Source organism: Bos grunniens, chromosome 3, assembly GCF_055505025.1.
Source record: "Bos grunniens cultivar Pamir isolate PY7600 chromosome 3, Bosgru_T2T1.0, whole genome shotgun sequence".
Classification (NCBI taxonomy): domain Eukaryota; kingdom Metazoa; phylum Chordata; class Mammalia; order Artiodactyla; family Bovidae; genus Bos; species Bos grunniens.
The window spans coordinates 80266081-80287108 of record NC_141167.1 but is presented as its reverse complement, the minus strand read 5'-3'; the positions used below and the strand labels follow the sequence as shown (position 1 = coordinate 80287108).

General features: G+C 35.8%; 1 pseudogene; it reads left to right on the top strand.

The window, feature by feature from the left end:
- Positions 1–19045: 19045 nt before the first annotated feature.
- Positions 19046–20428, top strand: LOC147375914 (elongation factor 1-alpha 1 pseudogene; annotated as a pseudogene).
- Positions 20429–21028: the final 600 nt, after the last annotated feature.

Here is a 21028-nt window from a genome sequence, read left to right as displayed (position 1 = left end):
ATCAAAAACTGTGAAAAGTTAAATTTCTATTGCTTTAAACCATCAAGTTTGTGATAGTTTCTTACAGTAACCACAGCAAACTAATACAATATACACCAAAAACAACAAGGAAGGTCAGCTAAGAAAGAAAGAAAGAAAACCCATCTAAACAACTTTAAGGAGGAATAGTTCTCCCTGGCTTTGATATCTATGTTTTTTTGGTTTTGTTTTGTTTTTAATTTTCAACTCAGCTTTGAATATGGAGTTTTCTGACCTCTTCTGGATACTCGAATTTATACAATCCAAACAGAAAATACCTACTTATATAGACTCTCTTCCTGTTTCCATCTTGTTTATTATTAGGTGTAAGACCTGAGAAATACTTCACAGAATAGACACTACTTAAAGAGAGAAATCAAGTAAAATGAAGGGGGGAAAAAAAAAAAAAAACCTCTAAGCAAGTATTTTACATGAGCAAAAGTACAGAAATGATTCTTTTCAATTTGTCTCATTGGTTGATTTGTTCAAAGAGATAAAAAGATATCTAAATACCTTGGAGTGTTCATATGAAATTAGTGACACACTTAAATGTTGGTAATAGATAAAGCCACATTAGGCAATAATGGAAAATTTGGATGATGTTTTGTTGTAATGAAAATGAATGTATACCAGAGATTTAAAGTTGATGATTCAGGGAATTCCCTGGGGTTCAATAGTTAAGACTTCACATTTTCATTGCCAAGGGCACAGGTATGACACCTGGTTAGGAAACTAACTTCTCACAAACCTTGCAGTGTGGCAAAAAAAAAAAAAAAATAGGAAGAAGAAGAATTAAATAAAGTTGATAATTCAAGGATAGTTCAAATGACCAGCACTAGGCTCTGGTTCCGTGGGTATGCAGCCTACAGGTGTTGCCTTCTCAATAAGATCATTTTTGAAATTCTGTATGAGGACTTTTTTTTCTGCTAAATGAATGTCTCTGTAGAATTCTTGCCCAGATAGTTGACCTCAACCAAACATACACAGGAATTGATTAGGTGAAATATCTCTGAGGTGAGTGTTTTATATTGACTCCCAGAAACCCCAGGAGGTTTAAGCTCCAGTTTACCTCAGTGATAATCATTGATTAATCATAGCACTAACTAGCTAGCTTTTCTCTTTCTCTTTTCCAGAGACTCTGATTCATGATTCCTAGGAGTACCTCCAAATAGCCTACTTACTCTCTAATCCTGTCTCAAGAACCGAATCAGGGGAGGCCAAATTAAGACAACACTTTTTCAACTTTATTTTTCTATCACATTATCCCAATAATTAATTTTCACATAGTAGTCATTCTGTGTAATGGAGATGGCAATGGCAACCCACTCCAGTACTCTTGCCTGGAAAATCCCACAGATGAAGGAGCCTGGTAGGCTGCAGTCCATGGGTTTGCACACGACTGAGCAACCTCACTTTCACTTTCATACATTGGAGAAGGAAACGGCAACCCACTCCAGTACTCTTGCCTGGAAAATCCCAGGGACGGCGGAGTCTGGTGGGCTGCCCCCGGTGGGGTCGCACAGAATCGGACACGACTGAAGCGATTTAGCAGCAGCAGCGGCATTCTGTGTAATGTAATGTTAACTGCAGGACTTACAGATAAAATACAGTAAATTCATTCAAGTTTGAATTTCTAATAAACAATGGACAGTAATGAAAGATTATTCATTGTTATTCTGAAACTAAAATTTAACTGGATGCCCTGTATTTTTATTTACTAAATCTGGAAAACATAGAAAAGGCATATGTAGTTTCCAAATATGAAAGACTTGAATGGCAGACAAAGGAGAACTCTAACCTGAAGGCAACTTTTCCTGTAGGAGACTCATTAAAAATTAAGATGTTTTTAAACCTCAGTTTCTAATGTGTCATCATAATGTGTAGATTAGTTCACTTTGACCCTGAGTACAACTTGCAATAAATTTGATAGCTTCTCCTACAGTATCTTTTACAGACTAAACATGGATTCTCAATTTTTTATTATTCTTTTATTTTTAATAGTCATTTCGTGATGAGTTAAAAGCATAGGTGATGGTTCTGGACTTTGAAACATTTTGTATGGTTTTATTTCATGTTTCAGATAAGTTTATAAGCACAGAGGCAGAATTACCAGACTTTTTTTTTTTTTCTTTTTAAAGTAATGTCTTTCACTTTCACACTTCATATGGTTCTCCTTTGTTTTTGTCCTTCTCACCAGCAGGTTTAAAATTACACAGTAGTTAATACAACCAGCTATTTTCATTCTGAAATTCTGTTTTATTTATTTGCTCCATCCAATACATGTCACTGGAATTATATTTGCTGTTGTCTTCACCTGGGTCCACTTCAGATTGAAAGTGGTATTTTTAACAGTTTGGAAGCAGTGTTTTAAAACTTGAGGTTAATTTTAAGAACCATTAAACCCATTAAAGTAAAATACTGCAAGTATTTGATTTCCTCCACCTTCTCTACTCATCTGTTGCATTGTTTTCTCTTCCTGTAAAGTAGTGAAAGTACTTGATAATCTACCTCTGGAAGTATTTTAGATACTCTCTGTTCAAAAGTGTCTTCCCTCCTAAAATTCCATATTACTTAATAATTATAATATAATCGCTTATTATAGAGAGCTTTCTTTTTTGATGTGAATTTATGCACCTGATTTAAGACTTCCAAAACAACTACATGTTTTTTAGGAGAAAAGTACATGGTTTTGCTTTATCTCATCTCTCTCTGAGCGAAGAAAGAGAACTCCTCTGTGAACTGTCTATTGGTTTAGCAAATGAATAAACGAACACATTTGTGAAATCATCAGAATACCTCAGACTATTATTCATGAACTTTGAAAGTATTTTCTATTTTTAATACATGCAATTGTTTTTCAGTTCAGTTCAGTTCAGTCACTCAGTCGTGTCCCACTCTTTGTGACCCCATGAATCGCAGCACGCCAGGCCTCCCTGTCCATCACCAACTCCCGGAGTTCACTCAGACTCACATCCATCGAGTCAGTGATGCCATCCAGCCATCTCATCCTCTGTCGTCCCCTTCTCCTCTTTCCCCCAATCCCTCCCAGCATCAGAGTCTTTTCCAATGAGTCAACTCTTCGCATGTGGTGGCCAAAGTACTGGAGTTTCAGCTTTAGCATCATTCCTTCCAAAGGAATCCCAGGGCTGATCGCCTTCAGAATGGACTGGTTGGATCTCCTTGCAGTCCAAGGGACTCACAAGAGTCTTCTCCAGCACCACAGTTCAAAAGCATCAATTCTTCAGCGCTCAGCTTGCTTCACAGTCCAACTCTCACATCCATACATGACCACTGGAAAAACCATAGCCTTGACTACATGGACCTTTGTTGGTAAAGTAATGTCTCTGCTTTTGAATGTGCTATCTAGGTTGGTCATAACTTTCCTTCCAAGGAGTAAGCGTCTTTTAATTTCATGGCTGCAGTCACCATCTGCAGTGATTTTGGAGCTCAGAAAAATAAAGTCTGACACTGTTTCCACTGTTTCCCTATTTCCCATGAAGTGATGGGACCAAATGCCATGATCTTTGTTTTCTGGATGTTGAGCTTTAAGCCAACTTTTTCACTTTCCTCTTTCACCTTCATCAAGAGGCTTTTTAATTCCTCTTCACTTTCTGCCATAAGGGTGGTGTCATCTGCATATCTGAGGTTATTGATATTTCTCCCGGCAATCTTGATTCCAGCTTGTGCTTCTTTCAGCCCAGTGTTTCTCATGATGTACTCTGCATATAAGTTAAATAAAAGCAGGGTGACAATATACAGCCTTGACTTAGTCCTTTTCCTTTTGCATGATGGTAATTCATTCTTTCAGTGATGGTTTCTTATTATGGTTCTGTCAGTGGCATATGTAAAATTAGGGCATTGTCATTTGATTTACCTTCTAATCAAGCAAAACTTCTCCCACATTTTGAATCACAATTCAGGAGATTTCTGCTGTCTTGCTAGTTCTAAGATTCTATTTCCTTACTTCTCCACAACTTTTAACAGATTCAAATCCCTTGTCTCACTTCCCACATTTCTTCATTTAAAAGAATCTCTTGACTCAAACAATATTTATGTCCTACACGATCTCACATAAACCAAAATAGATCCTCATGAATATCCAGATTCCACTTGGGAGAACAATTTATTTTATTTTTTTCTCTATGCAGTATGTAATTCTCCAACAGAGTAATGATTTGCATGGAAAAGAGAAAGCTAGCAATTTCTCCTCTCTATTCATTGGCACAAAGTAACAGCTGTAATGTGCAATGTATCTGCATGTAGAAAATTCCTTAACACATATTCTTAAGACAATGGTCTTTAATAACCATGTTAAAGAGGTTATATCTGATATGTTATAGATGGGTGACCCCATTCTTAGCAAAGAGAAGGCAGTGTTTTTATTTTTTTTAATTTAAATTTATTTATTTTAATTAGAGGCTAATTACTTTACAATATTGTATTGGTTTTGCCATACATCAACATGAATCTACCCCAGGTATACACATGTTCCCCATCCTGAACCCCCCTCCCACATCCCTCCCCATACCATCCCTCTGGGTCATCCCAGTGCACCATCCCCAAGCTTCCTGTATCCTGCATAGAACCTGGACTGGCAATTCGTTTCTTATATGATATTATACATGTTTCAATGCCATTCTCCCAAGTCATGCCCCCCACCCCAACAGAATCCAAAAGATTGTTCTATACATCTGTGTCTCTTTTGCTGTCTCGCATACAGGGTTATCATTACCATCTTTCTAAATTCCATATATATACATTAGTATACTGTATTGGTGTTTTTCTTTCTAGCTTACTTCACTCTGTATAATAGGCTCCAGTTTCATCCACCTCATTAGAACTGATTCAAATGTATTCTTTTTAATAGCTGAGTAATACTCCATTGTGTATATGTACCACAGCTTTCTTATCCATTCATCTGCTGATGGACATCTAGGTTGCTTCCATGGCCTGGCTATTATAAACAGTGCTGCGATGAACAGTGGGGTACACAGGTCTCTTTCAATTCTGGTTTCCTCGGTGTGTATGCCCACGAGTGGGATTGCTGGGTCATATGGCAGTTCTATTTCCAGTTTTTTAAGAAATCTCCACACTGTTCTCCATAGTAGCTGTACTAATTTTCATTCCCACCCAACAGTGTAAGAGGGTTCCCTTTTCTCCACATCCTCTCCAGCATTTATTGCTTGTAGACTTTTGGATCGTAGCCATTCTGACTGGCATGAAACGGTACCTCACTGTGGTTTTGATTTGCATTTCTTTGATAATGAGTGATGTTGAGCATCTCTTCATGTGTTTGTTAGCCATCTGTATGTCTTCTTTGGAGAAATGTCTATTTAGTTCTTTGGCCCATTTTTTGATTGGGTCGTTTATTTTTCAACCACTTGTGAAAGAGTGAAGCTAGAACACTTTCTAACACCATACACAAAAATAAACTCAAAATGGATTAAAGATCTAAATATAAGACCAGAAACTATAAAACTCTTAGAGGAGAACATAGGCAAAACACTCTTCGACATAAATCACAGCAGGATCCTCTATGACCCACCTCCCAGAATATTGGAAATAAAAGCAAAAATAAACAAATGGGATCTAATTAAAATTAAAAGCTTTTGCACAACAAAAGAAACTATAAGCAAGGTGAAAAGACAGCCTTCAGAATGGGAGAAAATAATAGCAAATGAAGCAACTGACAAACAACTCATCTCAAAAATATACAAGCAACTCCTGCAGCTCAATTCCAGAAGGCAGTGTTTTTAACCTGCAATCAGCTTCCCAGTCTTGCTCACAAATTTCTGCGCTAAAGATGCACAAAGTCTCTTTGGTAGTCCTAGATTTTGTGTGCAATTCAATGTTATTTATGATCAGAGTTAGCAAATAACCAATAAAGTGTAATTAGAAAATTGTTTGATAATTATTGTTTGAAATTATATGTGATATTTTCATTTTAATGTTTGAGTTAATAGAAAGGTAACTAACATACTGAGAGTACTGGGATAAAGATCCTACATTTAATACTTGCAAAAATACATGAGGTAGGTAATACTAACTTCATTTCCAGAAAAGTGACATTCAGAATGGTTAAATGGTATTAAATCAGGTGTCAGAGGAAAATGTGATTCAGTGAAATTCAATCACTTGTCCAGGTAGTGTCAGAGCTAACATTAAAATCCAGGGCCTTGCGACAACAGAAGCTGATATCAGTCTTTCTTGATTTGTTTTTCTGTTTATTTGCTTCATTCGTTTTTTTTTTCCTAAAAAGTTATGATTTTTAAGATATAATGAAAGATATGAGTATAGCACCTGCTCATAACTTTAGATTTTATCTTGTGAGATGTGCTTTGTGATATTTAAATTTTTTATTGATTTTTAAATTTGCAATTTCAACTTTGATTTGCTATGAAGTTTCTAGTATTTGGACTTCTTTGGTGGCTCAGAAAGTAAAGAATCCTCCTGTGATGCAGGTGACCTGGGTTTGATCCTTGGATCTGTAAGATCCCTTGGAGAAGAGAATGGCAACCCACTCCAGTATTCTTGCCTGGAGAATTCCCATGTACAGATAAGCCTGTCAGGCTACACTCCATGGAGCTGCAAACAGTTGAACTTGACAGGACATGACTGAGCTACTAACACTTTCACTTTTCACTTCAGGTATTTGGATGCTTGCTATTGTTATTTCTGACATCTAACCATCTACAATCAATTTTGATTATATGGACTTCGTGTTAAAAAATATAATCTGTAAAACCGTGGTCTTTTTGATTTACCAGAGTGTCTTCAAATTCTGTGCATGAGAAATCAACATGAATTTATACAAACACTGAAAACAAAGGACTTTCATATGTGTACTTGGTTTTGATTTTGTGTACTCTATATCTTTATTTTTTGCTTTATTGACAAAGATTATTCTTTTAAACCAATACATGTGTATCAATTTTACATCATAAACTTTGGCATTTCTAACAGTTGTGTTTAATATATTTGAGGCTATTTTTAAACAAAGTGTCATGAATATTATAGATTATCATTATAAATCTGCTCCATTAAAGTCATTTTCTTTGAATGTCAATTGTTTTATATTAATACTCATACTCTTTTATTTAAATTTTTTGCCATTTAAAATTTTTCCAGCTATTAATTTCAATAGGCAGTGCATGATTTTGCTTACAGGAATTTTTTGCAATTAAGTACATTTTAAATTCCGTTAGGGAGACTTTTTACATTAAAATAAAAATTAATTATAAAGTAAGCATATACCATATAACTTCAAAAACATCAAATAGCATTAAGAACAAAAATATTATCTTTGCATTAAGCTTTTTTGTTTAAACTGATCAAAATTAGAATTATTTTGAGCCTCTGAACCAATGGGCTCACACAATACAATTAAATGTATATTCGTGTAGTTTTGTTTTGTTTTCTTTTTTTAGCAAGGTGAAATATATACTTTTCTTTAGAATATTCTTTCATTTTTTACTTAGCAGTATATCAGTGCTGTTCATTCATACTGATACACATAGTCCACCTCATATTTTTAGTATCATAAAATATATGACAGGGACATAATTTAGTCCCTTAAAAACTAATATATATTTGAATACTGTTATGTATTTTTTGTACATATATTCTTATATTATGATGCTTTTATTTTTATCAGCTCTATTTTTAAAAAGTGGACTTGATTAATGAAAATATATATGACGTTTTCCTAACTAATATCACCAAATTGCTTGCCCTTTTCCAGAACAGCATTTTGCAGTTCACAATCCAGTCAGCGGTATGATGCCCACTATAACATTTTCTAAAGTAATGGACATTTTTACCCAGTTTAAGTTTCTCCACTATAATAGGAACCTAGTATTTTAGGTTACATCCCTAATTACTAATTTGGTTGAGTGTATACCTATATTTTAGCAGCCTGTTTGTATTTTTAACACTTTTTTTGAGTTAAACATTCCCTGGTGGCTCAGATGGTAAAGAATCTGCCTGCAATGCAGGAGACCCTAGTTCTATCCCTGGGTTGAGAAGATCCTCTGGAGAAGGGAATGGCTACTCTCTCCAGTATTCTTGTAGCCTGGTGGGCTACAGTCTATGGGTTCACAAAGAGTCGGACATGACTGAGCAACTAAGCACACACATACATCTTAAAAATTATATATATTATTCTTTTTTATGATATATATATCTAATGTTTTACATATCTTTCTCTTAATCCATTGAGTATACACATATTTAAACATTTATTTAACTAAATCAATTAATATTTTCAAGTACCTGTGTTTCCTATATTTTTCTTATACTATCATATTTAATTTATACATACTCATAACTGTTGTTTGATATTTGTCTCTGTTATGTTGTTTAAATAGTAATACTGTTTGCTTGTTTGCATTTTCATTCCTTGAACCCAATTCAATAAAATCTAGCTACAGTTCTTTTCAGAACAGAATGAAGTTACTCTTTCTACTTTAATCCCACTAGTGGTCACAATACTATTATTTTATAAATACTTATTATATTATATTACAATAATTAATAAGGACTTCTCAGGTGGTGCAGTGGTAAAAAACCTCCTGTCAATGCAGGAGATGCAAGAGACACTGGTCTGATCCCTGGGTGGGAAAGATGTCCTGGGGGAGAAAATGGTGACTCGCTCCAGTCTATTTGCCTGGATAATCCCATGTACAGAGAAGCCTGGTGGGCTACAGTCCATGGAGTTGCAAAAGTTGGACACGACTGATCATGTACACACAATAATTATACATGCCAATTTTTGAGTAGACAAATATAACCTACATTTTGGAAATTAAATTATATACTTTCCTGCATTTGTATGCTATAGAAAATTTAGATCTGGGGATAATATACATCATCATACATCTTTTTTGGACAAGTAGGAATCAGTTTATAAAAATAGTCTTATTAAGTATAATCTATACTATTTATACTTAAAAGTATGGCAACTGAAACTGTTGACAATTTTTTTTTAAAAGAAAGCATTAACTGGACACTTGGATATAACTAGAAAAATTATAACATATTTTCTTGAATATAGTATTAGTCACTTAGTCATGTCTGACTGTTTGCAACCCCATGGACTGTAGCCTGCCAGACTCCACTGTCCATGGGATTTTCTAGGCAAGAATACTGGAGTGGGTTGCATTTCCTTCTCCAGGGGATCTTCCCGACCCAGGGATCAAACCCTCCTCTCATCTCCTGCATTGCAGGCAGATTCTTTACTGTCTGAGCCACCAGGAAAGCTTTCTGAATATAACAGTACCCCGAAAATAAAAACCTACATTTTCCTCAGGAAAAGATCCCAATGTATAGAATACTGTTAAATGTCTACTTGGAAGGTTAATTTACTAGTGTAGATCATTTATTTGGGAAATGTGTGTTTAACTTACTAATATAGATAATTTATTGGGGAAATAATTAACCTTAAATTTGATCATACATGATATTTACTGAAATAAACTATTTTAATATGCTATTAGCATCAGAATTTCCTTATGCATTTTCCTTTTGATAATTTCTTTCATTTATTTTCAATTGTTTTCTGATGGTGACATATATGAGGGCATCATTATACTATTGAGTTGGCTAACTAATCCATTTGGGTTTTTCCATAACACCTTACAAAATGAACCTTTTGGCCAATCTAATATCTAAGACCTTGAATATGTGAGAATTTCTATTAGCTTCAAAGGTACAAGTTTATTGAATTTGGGATTCTTGGATAGTCTGTTTTTCTTCAGAGTTCTGAAGCTCTAATGTTCCATTTATTCTAGCTCTTCTAAGATGCCTCAACTTGTTCTTTTTCTTGGAATTTGAATTTCTGCTTCTTGAATTATTGGAGATTACTTTGTTGTGGTTGCTTGAAAATTCCAAAGAAATATAATTTAGTGAGTCTCTTGATTGTTTAAATGACTTTAAGGCTTTAAAATTTTCAGTCAGAGTTCTTTCTTTTTAAATTAGAAACTATTTCTTGAATTATTTTTGCATTTTAGTTCCATTGTCTCTAAAATTCCAGCTTTGATCTCTGCCTTTATTCATTTAATAGTATAGGAGAGATGAAAATGAGCAAAACAAAACTAATGTGAGATGCAGTGTCTTATTTTTGCCTGGAGGAGACAGAAAAAGAAAGAATTATAGGTATGATAGCTGCAACAGGAACTCTATCTCCATCTTACACAATGTTTCTGCATCTGTATTTCCAACTAGGGTATGCTTCCCCATTGCTTTTCATTGCCACTTCTAGAATATTTTCCTCTTCTCTTCCCTAATAATGCTCATCTGTATTTGCTTATATTTAGACTACACTATTTACATTACAATCACCACCTACCTTCTAGAATCTTTCTGATTTCTCAAGGATACCCTAGATTATGTCCCTTGCCGTAAGACAGTTTCTCATTTAATTCTTAATGATTTCAGTACCCCAAAAGACAAGCTTTCTCACTTTCTGGCTTCTTACTTGAACACCTCTACACCAATGATGTTGACTTTCATTCTACTTCAGTTACATATTCATGAACATGAATATACTCCAAACTTTGTCCATATGGCAATCATTATTTCAATGTCAGGTATCCATTCTCCACCTTTACCATCCATCTTCCAACTCATTCTACATCCTAGTCTTTTGACTACAACAGTCCTTTGACCCCATTGGAAGTGAGAAATCATCAGTTCTATGAACTTTCTTCTGCTCCTTATCTGTCCCTATGTTGAGACTTCTCTCACCACCTAGACCTAAATCAACTCCCAATATTCAACTAATTATGTTGAATATGACCATGTGTGTCTTACTACATTCTTGCTCTATCATACCTGCTTAACAAAATCCTAACCCTGGTTAAAAACTGGTGCAGTTTAAGTTAACCTGGAGGAAAATATATAGCCGTAAAGATTGATACATAAAATTTCTGTTTTCCTCACTGTGTCTTTAGCTTCCTAGTCAGCATATTATATATTTAACTGGTCTGTTTAGTCTTCTGCTTCCCAGGTGGCTATTCTATTCATTCTCCTATCTCTTAAAATCTTCAATACCATTTCAGTCTCACTTCAACTTAGACTTGTTATTTTACTGAGAAAAATAGATTAGAAATTCTACAAGCTTTGCTCATCACCTTCATCTAACCTTCATAGCATCTGAAATGCATTCCTTTCCACCCTTAGCCCCTTAGTACTAAATTGTCTCTGCATCTAAGGACAAAGATACCATATTTGCCCTTTTCATACGTATTCAAAGATGTGGATTCAGCATGCTTCCCTTCTCTCTCCAGCATAATCAATGTCTCTTTTCTTTGTTAAAGCATACCCATCTCATGTTCATTAAACATGTTAGTATCACTCCCAACCTAAAAGCATGAATAACACATTTCTTGACCTCACATTTTTTTCTGGTTATAATTTATTCTCCATTCCCATTTTCAGCAAAGCTTCTCACAGTATTTGTCTATCTTCAACACAGTCCTAAAAGATGCTCTGAAAATGCAAAATACACCATATCACCCTTCCAATGGTTTCTCAACTCACTCAGAGTAAAAGCGTAAGTCCATACAATGTCCTAAAAGGCTCTACATCCTCAGTCCCCACTCACAACCCTGACCTTACTTTCTACCACTCCATGCTTACAGAGTCCCCAGCAGCCACACTTGCTTCACACTGCTGTCACTTAGGCCAAGTACCCTCCCACTCCAGGTCCCCTGTGTATAAGGCACCAACCATGAATATGATTCACTCCTCACTCCTCATAAATAATTTTCTAGCATCATCATCTCACAAAGACTTCCTCCACCTAGCCTATTTAAAATGGAAATTCCCATAATATTGTTTGTACCCTTTGTCTCATTGATTTTTTTCCTCCATAAATCGAGTACTTTCTATTATATTATAGACTATTTATTTATGTAATCAGTTAGTTAGTTGCTTAGTTCCCTGCCTTCTTCCAAAACAGTGCAAAATTTAATAGACAAATGTTTTGGGGTTTATTCAGTGTGGTAATTTCAACACAGAGGCATTGTCTGGTTCATGCTATGTGCTCAATGACTTTTTTATTGAATGAATGAATAACCAAATAGAAATAATCTCCCAGATATAGGCACTTAATTCCCATCGGCTATATTGCTTATATATTTTCACAAAGGGGCTTCTAGAACAATACACGTCATTGCGGCTCCCTGGTGTTGTGGGCAAAGTCCATTTGCTACAGGTAAAGAATTACAAGAATCCAAAGAACATGGCAGAAGTTCAAATTTGAGCCTGCTGGTCAGTCACTTCAGGAAATGTAGCCTTAGACAAAGAGTTAGAGAAAGACATGCCCTGTCATCTACTGTGCTGGAGGTTTCTAATCTCCCACTAGAGACTTCCAAGGGCAGACTCCAGTTTAAAAAAAAGAAAAAATCAAACAAGAGTCAGAGAAACACAGCTTGCAGGAATTAATAATTCCTTTGACATAAATCTTACATTACATAAACAAATAAGCAAGTGTGAGAAACAGATCTGAGGACAAAACTGTCCAGGGCTAGAACACCATTGTTCTAAGACAGTTGAAAAGTGAGTTGTAGGAGGCAGCTAGAGAGCTATTTTCCAGTAACTACCTTGCCAGGAAATTTATAATGGACTTGACATTCTTACCCATGAATAAAATATGTTCAGTATGAGTTAGATTACCTCAGGAACAAAGAACTAAAATACATATTTGAAAATACAAGTCTTTTGTAATTAGGGTCAAATGTGCAGTCTGAGCTCTACATGTCTTTCATGGTAAATTGATGTTACCCCACACTGGTTCTAAGTGACTCAAGGAAATCCATTTGGACCTTGCAGCATTTCTTCTTTAAAGGAACACTGTAGTACTTTCAAGTTAACTGAGACTTTGGAGCTTATTTCATCTCACCCACAGTCAATGTACAGTAATCTGAAAATCATAGTCAAACGCCAAACTTCCCCATGTCCTTTTGAGATCCTTCAATCTAGAAAGGACTAATGTATAAAGATTCTCCAGGCTGATTCAGAACATATTATAAAAATTTTAAAGATTAACATTCATGAATAAAAGTAAAACAGTTACTTTTAAAATTCACCCATTGCTGTCAGGAATTACCACAGAATTGTCAATAGGAAAACTGCATCCCAACGATTGTGGTCATTTTACAACTTATTCATATTTTTATCTCCTATAGATCACCAAGGATGTCAGATGATGGGATAAATAGATACAAAAGGATACACCTTTGTTGAAACTCATTTTTTATCAACAAAATTTGTAACCACAAAGGAAAATGGCAAAGTATGTTAGAGTACGTTTGGGTGTGCTGTGTGCTGTTGGAACATAAAAGATCATAAAAACTGATCAGAGATGCCATGACAGAACACTAATCAACTGAAGCATGCTAGGAACTGAAATGACTTATGAGGCAGTTAGATGAATAAGCGCACTGTGATAATCAAGAAACCTAATCCTGTTTCTGCATTTAGTCTGTGTGATGACTGTTTAATCTACTTATGAGTATATGCTACTTAAAAAATTGAATCTCTATCAAATACACTTTACTCTGTCTCCCATAACATGTTTTTGAAATTATTTTACATTAGGTTCCTCACTAGACAAGACTGAATCTGAAATGGAATACTTCATACTCAGTTCAGTTCTGTTCAGTTCAGTCACTTAGTCGTGTCTAACTCTATGTGATCCCATGAACCGCAGCACACTAGGCCTCCCTGTCCATCACCAACTCCCAGAGTCCACCCAAACCCATGTCCATTGAGTCAATGATGCCATCCAACGATCTCATCCTCTGTCATCCCCTTCTCCTATTTCCCTCAATCTTTCCCAGCAACAGGGTCTTTTCAAATGAATCAGCTCTTCACATAAGGTGGCCAAAGTATTGGAGTTTTAGCTTCAACATCAGTCCTTCCAATGAAAACGCAGGCAACTTCTTCACTCTCCTCTCTCACTTTCATCAAGAAGCTTTTTAGTTCCTCTTCACTTTCTGCCATAAGGGTGGTGTCATCTGCATATCTGAGGTTATTGATATTTTTCCTGGAAATTTTGATTCCAGCTTGTGTTTCTTCCAGTCCAGCATTTCTCATGACATATTATGCATATAAGTTAAATAAGCAGGGTGAGAATATACAGCTTTGATGTACTCCTTTTCCTATTTGGAACCAGAGAGATAAGAAAGCCTTCCTCAGTAATCAATGCAAAGAAATAGGGAAAACAATAGAATGGTAAAGACTAGAGATCTTGTCAAGAAAATTATAGATACTAAGGGAACATTTTATGCAAAGATGGGCTCAATAAAGGACAGAAATGGTAGGGACCTAACAGAAGTAGAAGATATTAAGAAGAGGTGGCAAGAATACACAGAAAATCTGTACAAAAAAATCTTCACGTCCCAGATAATCACAATGATGTGATCATTGACCTAGAGACAGACATCCTGGAATATGAAGTCAAGTGGGCCTTAGTAAGCATCACTATGAACAAAGCTAGTGGAGGTGATGGAATTCCAGTTGAGCTATTCCAAATCCTGAAAGATGATGCTGTGAAAGTGCTGCACTCGATATGCCACCAAATTGGGAAAACTCAGCAGTGGCTACAGGAATGGAAAAGGTCAGTTTTCATTCCAATCCCAAAGAAAGGCAATGCCAAAGAATGCTCAAACTACCGCACAACTGCACTCATTTCACACACTAGTAAAGTAATACTCAAAATTCTCCAAGCCAGGCTTCAGTAATACGCAAACTGTGAACTTCCAGATGTGCAAGCTGGATTTAGAAAAGGCAGAGGAAACAGAGATCCCATTGCCAACATCCGATGATCATGGAAAAAGCAAGAGAGTTCCAGAAAAACATCTATTTCTGCTCTATGGACTATGCCAAAGCCTTTGACTGTGTGGATCACAATAAACTGGAAAATTCTGAAAGAGATGGGAATAACAGACCACCTGACCTGCCTCTTCATAAATCTGTATGTAGGTCAGGAAGCAACTGTTAGAACTTGACATGGAACAAGAGACTGGTTCCAAATAGGAAAAGGAGTACTTCATATAATGAGATTATAAATTAGAAACAGTACTCTCTGTTTGATGTAATTGACTGCAGTTTCTAAAAGGAATGCAATTTTCTCTATGAAGTAGTGTGTTTACCAGAGATACACACAAGGATGCATATGCACATGGGATATGGTTAAAAATGTGATTTATTCTGGTGAAAAACTGGAAACAACATAAAAATTCCAAAAATAAAGGATAATAGGATGGTAAAATGAACTGCAGTTTATATATATAAAGAACGCTATACTCTTCCTTGGAACATTCCTTCTTCTGGGTCTGTTTTTATAATGGGGAATGGCCGCAAAAGTAATTTTCTTTTTCAAACCTTTGCACACACCTCCCTGAATGATCAGCTTTGGAAAACACACACACACACACATTAAATCAATCCTTCTATCTTCTCTTTGCAAAGCAAGCCTGTCATGTGAATGTTTATGTTCACAGTTCTTTCTTTTCATAAATCATAAGATGCTATACCTCCATGGTATTCAGGGATGAGTACTATCACAAATAGAGTATTCATAAATTTCCCTGGTTACCAGTCTAGAGGCAGTTTCCCCTATTAGATTATCAGGAATACAGATACTATGTGATCACCATCTCCCTACCTTCTCCATTTGTTCATCTTTCAATTGGTTCTGTCTTTAGAAATAAAGAGTAGGGCTTTTTCTTTTTTTTTCAATATTAAATCTTGAAGTGCTTGTGCACCAACTAGGAACACTGAGAAGTAGACAAAAGCTCCAATTTATATATAAAAATCTGTCATGAATATTGTAATTTCTGCTATACTTGAAGCTTTAGATTTTGTACCTTTTGGTTTTGTTTCATTTCAGCTTAACAAAGCACAGATACAGAATATGACTCAACCCAACTCAGATCAGTTGCTCAGTCGTGTCCGACTCTTTGCCACCCCATGAATCGCAGCACGCCAGGCCTCCCTGTCCATCACCAACTCCCGGAGTTCACTCAGACTCACGTCCATCGAGTCAGTGATGCCATCCAGCCATCTCATCCTCTGCCATCCCCTTCTCCTCCTGCCCCCAATCCCTCCCAGCATCAGAGTCTTTTCCAATGAGTCAACTCTTCGCATGAGGTGGCCAAAGTACTGGAGTTTCAGCTTTAGCATCATTCCTTCCAAAGAAATCCCAGGGCTGATCTTCTTCAGAATGGACTGGTTGGATCTCCTTGCAGTCCAAGGGACTCTCAAGAGTCTTCTCCAACACCACAGTTCAAAAGCATCAATTCTTCAGTGCTCAGCCTTCTTCACAGTCCAACTCTCACATCCATACATGACCACAGGCAAAACCATAGCCTTGACTAGACGAAACTTTGTTGTCAAAGTAATGTCTCTGCTTTTCAATATGCTATCTAGGTTGGTCATAACTTTCCTTCCAAGGAGTAAGCCTCTTTTTATTTCATGGCTGCAGTCACCATCTGCAGTGATTCTGGAGCCCAGAAAAATAAAGTCTGACACTGTTTCCACTGTTTCCCCATATATACACACATATATATACACACATAAATATATATATAAAGTTCTGGACAAAAATAGATATAGATTTATAGATTCTAATTTTATAATTATCAGTCAGTAATTTTTTATTTCTTTTAAAGTCCTTTTGGGATTTTGGAAAGATTATGTGAGCCTTGTACAGTAATTTACAGCATATTCCTAATCTCTGAAGAATTTAACTTTGCAGTTACTTTCTTTGAATGTTATCTAGAACTTGAAAGTAAAATCATAATGGGTCTAGAGTTTTCTTTGTGAGGATAATTTTGGCTACTTTTTTACTTTTTTCTATTTTTTATGTTGATAGCATAATTCAAGTTTCTTCTTTTTTTTTTGTATAAGCTTACTTATAGCAAATTTAATTGCAACTGTGCATTGACTATATCCTGCCACTTTTCACATATATTATTAATTATTATTATTACTCAGTTCAAAATATTTTCTAAAGTACATTATACTTTTTATTGACCAATTGGTAATCAAGGAAGTTAGAAATATGTAGCTTAATTTCTAATACAATAAACAGATTTTATGAAAATATTCTTGACACTTTTTACAGAACTAGAATAAGTCTAAAATTTATATATAACCACAAAGACCCATAATGGCCAAAGCAATATGAAAGAAAAGAGCAAAGTTGGAGGCATAATCCTCTTAGACTTCAGACAAAACCACAAAATGGCAGTAATCAAAACAGAATCGCTTTGGCACAAAAACAGATATGTAAATCAATGGACCAGAATGAAGTCCAGAAATAAAGCCACATACCTATGGTCAATTAATCTATGACAAAAGAAGCAAGAATATACGATAGAGAAAAGAGAGGCTCTTCAGCAAGTGGTGTTGGAGGAAATCTGGACAGCTACATGTAAATCAATAAAACTGAAACACTCTTTCACACTGTATACAAAAATAAATTTAGGTTTAATGACCTAAATGTAAGTGATGACATCATAAAATTCCTAGAAGAGAACACAGCAAAGCATTCTTGGATGTATTCTCAGATTGGTTTCCCAAGGCAAAAGAAATAAAAGCAAAAATAAAAAAAGACAACCTAATCAAACTTCAAAGCTTTTGTACAGCAAAGGAAACCATCAGCAAAATAAAGTATCAACTTATGGAATGGGAGAAAATACTTGTAAATGATGCAACCAACAAGAGGTTAATATCCAAAATATACAAATATTCCATACAATTTAATATTAAAAAAAAACAATAAAAGATGGGTATAAGGCCTAAGCAGACGTTTCTTTGAAGAAGACATACAGATGGTCAACAGGCATGTGAAAAGATGCTCAACATCACTAAGTATTAGAGAAATGCAAATCAAAACCATGAGGTATTGCCTCCCACCAGTCAGAATGGCTATTATCAAAAACTGTACAAATCATAAATGAGGGAGAGAGTATGGCAAAAAGAGAAACCTCCTACACTGTCAGTAGGAAAATAAATTTATGCAGCCACTATGGAGAACATTGTGGAAGTTCCTTAAAAAACTAAACATGAAGTTACCGTATGAGCCAGCAATTCCACCCCTGGGCATATATCCAAAAGATGAAAACTCTAATTTGAAAAGAGATATGTACCTCAATGTTCATTGCAGTGCTGTTTACAATAGTCAAGATATGGAAACAACCCAAGTGCCCATCAGCAGATGAATGAATAAAGAAAATGTACTATATATGTGTGTGTGTATATATATATACACACACACATATATATATACATGTGGAATGGAATATTACCCACTTATAAAAAAATGGAATATTGCCATTTGCAGCAATACGGATATACCAGAGAAAGACAAATATTATATCATTTATTTGTGGAATTTATAAAGTAATACAAAGGAGTCTATATATAAAACAAAAACACACTCATAGACAAAGAAAACAAATTTATGGTTACCAAAGTGGAAAGGGAGGGGGTAGAGATTAATTAGGGTTAAGGGATGAACAGATACAAACTACTATACATAAAATAGACAAACAAAGAGGTTTTACTCTATAAAACAGGGAACTATTCAATATCTTGTAATAATTCATAATATAAAATAATCTGATATATATCATCAGATTATATATTATAATCTGATACATATATATCAATCCCTTTGCTATATACTTGAAACACATAGTATTGTCAGTCAATTATACTTCAATTTTTTAAAAATGCAGCAACAAACTGCTGATCAAGATCTGATCCACTCTGAAGAAAGCTTCTCCCTGAGTTCCCCGAAATGCTATATAAGAGAGAAAAAATATTTTCCTAACTTTTAAGAACTTCTGTATATTGCTGTTTTCACCATGGAGGATAACTATAGTTCTCTCTAAAGAAATAGACAAATAAATTCTGAGTTAAAAAAAATAATAGTATCTTAGGCTTTTTCGCAATGGGTTTGCTGCCAGGACACAGATGTCGTGAAAACCACCATTTTGCTTAAACCTAAGCAAAAATGGGAAAGGAAGAGACCCACATCAACACTGGGCCTGTTGATTCAAGGAAATCTACCATGACTTGCCATCAGATCTACAAATGTGGTGGCATCAACAAGTGAACAATTGGAGAGTTTGAGAAGGAGGCTGCTGAGATGGGAAAGGGCTCCTTCAAGTATGCCTGGGTCTTGGACAAACTGAATGCTGAATGTGAGTGTGGTATCACCACTGATATCTCCCTGTGGAAATTTGAGACCAGCAAGTACTATGTTACCATCACTGATGCCCCAGGACACAGAGACTTCATGAAAAACAGATTACAGGCACATCCTAGGCTGACTGTGCTGTCCTGATTGTTGCTGCCGGTGTCGATGCATTTGAAACTGATATCTCCAAGAATGGGCAGACGCATGAGCATGCCCTCTGGCTTATACTCTGGGGTGAAACAACTGATTGTTGGAGTTAACAAAATGAATTCCACTGAGCCACACTATAGCCAGAAGAGATACGAGGAAATTGTTAAGGAAGTCAGCACCTACATTAAGAAAATCGGCTACAACCCTGACACAATAGCATTAGTGCCAATTTCTGGCTGGAATGGTGACAACATGGAGCTAAGTACTAACATGCCATGGTTCAAGGGATGGAAAGTCATCCATAAGGATGGCAATGCCAATGGAACCACTCTGCTTGAAGCTTTGGATTGTGTACTGTCACCAAATCGCCCAACTGACAAACCTTTGTGTTTGTCCCTTCAGGATGTCTATAAAATTGGTGGTATTGGTACTGTCCCTGTGGGTCAAGTAGAAACTGATGTTCTCAAACCTGGCAGGGTGGTCACCTTTGCTCCAGTCAATGTAACAACTGAAGTGAAGTCTGTAGAAATTCACCTTGAAACACTGAGTGAAGCCCTTCCTGGGGACAATGTTAGCTTCAATGTCAAGAACATGTCTGTCAAAGATGTTTGTCATGGCAATGTGCCTGTTGACAGCAAAAATGACCCAGCAATGGAAGCAGCTGACTTCACAGCTTAGGTGATTATTTTGGACCATCCAGACCAAATCAGTGCTGGATATGCACCTGTGCTGGATTGTCTAACAGCTCACATTGCTTGCAAGTTTGCTGAGCTGAAGAATATTGATCATCATTCTGGGAAAAAGCTGAAAGACAGCCCTAAACTCTTGAAATTTGGTGATGCTGCCATCGTTGATATGGTTCCTGGCAAGCCCATGTGTGTAGAGAGTTTCTCTGACTCTTCTCCCCTGGGCTGTTTTGCTGTGCGTGACATGAGACAGACGGTTGCTGTGGGTGTCATCAAAGCAGTGGACAATAAGGCATCTGGAGCTGGCAAGGTCACCAAGTCTCCCCAGAATGCTCAGAAGGCATTCTGGGGAAATTTCTAAATGTTCATTTGAACATTATCCCCAATACCTGCCACTGCAGTCTTAATCAGTGGTGGGAGAACTGTCTCAGAACAATTTGTCTCAATGGGCCACTTAAGTTTAATAGTAAAAGACTTGTTAATGATAACAAAGCATCATAAAACCTTCAGAAGGAAAGGAGAATATTTTGTGGACCATATGCTTTGTGTATGGCAGTTTTAAGTTATTAGTTTTTAAAATCAGTACTTTTTAATGAAAACAACTTGACCAAAAATCTGTCACAGAATTTGAGACCCATTAAAAAAAAGAAGTTTAATGAGAAAAAAAGAATACTATCTTTGAAAATATTAATTGTAACTCATATTAATACAATAACAGTAGTAACACAAAACATGAGTACTAGTATTTTTGGTGTGTGCATGAGGACTTGTAGAAAAATTCTACAAATTAATGTTAAAAGGCAAACTTACCCTGTAATAAATATATGCATAATTTCATGAGGGTTTGGTTGATATAAATTTATAATATAAAATGTCTTTGTATTACAAATTATTGTTAAAATTCTTCACACTTACATCATAGAAGAGATGAATATGTTTTCTTTTCCTTGGATTTATACAA